Consider the following 1,405-nt stretch of genomic DNA (forward strand, 5'->3'; position numbering starts at 1 on the left):
TCCACAAATCACTGACCATTAGTGGCAATTGCTTATCCCTAGGCTCCACATTCAACTCTGCAGCCATCTGAATCATGACCATGTCATTATAAAACCCACATCAAATCAGAAGCGATCTGTGTAAGTTTGTACAAGTTCATTACAGAAACTGGCCATGGATATTATTTCCTGCAACAGCATAATGACTACCACTTTTACAGGGTCACAACAGTGAAACATCACATGGCTCAGGAAAAAAGCCATAACTAATATCTCATGCATGCATACATAGAAGCAAAAGACAAATTGGCTCATCCTATGAAGGGGTAGGAATGGGGATACAATGGGTAATTCCCTATGTATGTGGGCAATTTGCCTCCCTACCCTTAATTTAAATTGAACTTCCAGAAGAGACTGCCAATGTCTGAATAAAGGAGCTGTTGAAGAGGTTAATCTGCAAAAAGCATCTTAAAGCATCCAAATCTAACAGTGTCACCAGTCTCTCAGAGGCATCCTGACCTCTGCTTAGTTGAAAGGGTGCTAGTCATGACACAAAGGGCACTTAGTGCTTCTCCAGATCCAAGGAATTAGGGCGACCCTTTGTGAAGACACCTGGCACCAATGCATCTCATATAGTGTTATATATCTCCTCTTCTCATGTAACTGGAACTGGGTATAAGGAATATCAGGTAGAAACCTTTGCTACACTGTCTTTTACTCTTCTGGCTAAATCTGGTTTTGGGGACCATCTTCAGGATGATGGGCTTCTTGGGATGCATGCAACCCTTTGATTCCAGCACCATAGGGATTTTTACCATGAGCAGAGAGAAATAGATAACAAGTCAATGAATATAGGAAGGGACACAGCAGACATGATGTCTAGCACTGTATCCTGAAAGAAGTACTGAAAAGCACTTGTGCATGCCTTGTGTCTCTTGCTTTCATTTATTTTCTGACCTTCCTTACAAGTCCACTCTAACAGACTACCCTGCTATTGCTCTAGTGTGAAGGACAAAATACAGCAATTAATTCCCCACAGAGCAGAGCCAACAGCTTCTCTGATCCTAGCTCCCATCTCACCAGAAAAATATTGACAAATTGGGAAAAGCTTAGAGGAGAGCTACAAAACTGATCAGGGAGCTGGATGCATGATTAAAGACTTCAGGGTTAAATCAATTTAGGTTGGATAAACAATTACTGTAGTTTGCTAATAAGCTGATGGGCGTTAACAGTAAAGAGGGAGAGTATTGTTTAGTGTAACAAAGGTTGCGTACAGAAGTTCAGGCAGCCTGTTGGGGAGGTGCTCTGATTAATGGTGCTTTACGCAAAGCACCATGAGTTAGAGCGTCACTGAACTGAAGCCACCAGGTATTTGCCTGTGGGGGGTGGGGGCTGGGGCTCAGATCTTGCCTGCACTGGCCCAAAT

Source organism: Crocodylus porosus, unplaced genomic scaffold (assembly GCF_001723895.1).
Source record: "Crocodylus porosus isolate Cpor-Errol unplaced genomic scaffold, CroPor_comp1, whole genome shotgun sequence".
Classification (NCBI taxonomy): Eukaryota; Metazoa; Chordata; order Crocodylia; family Crocodylidae; genus Crocodylus; species Crocodylus porosus.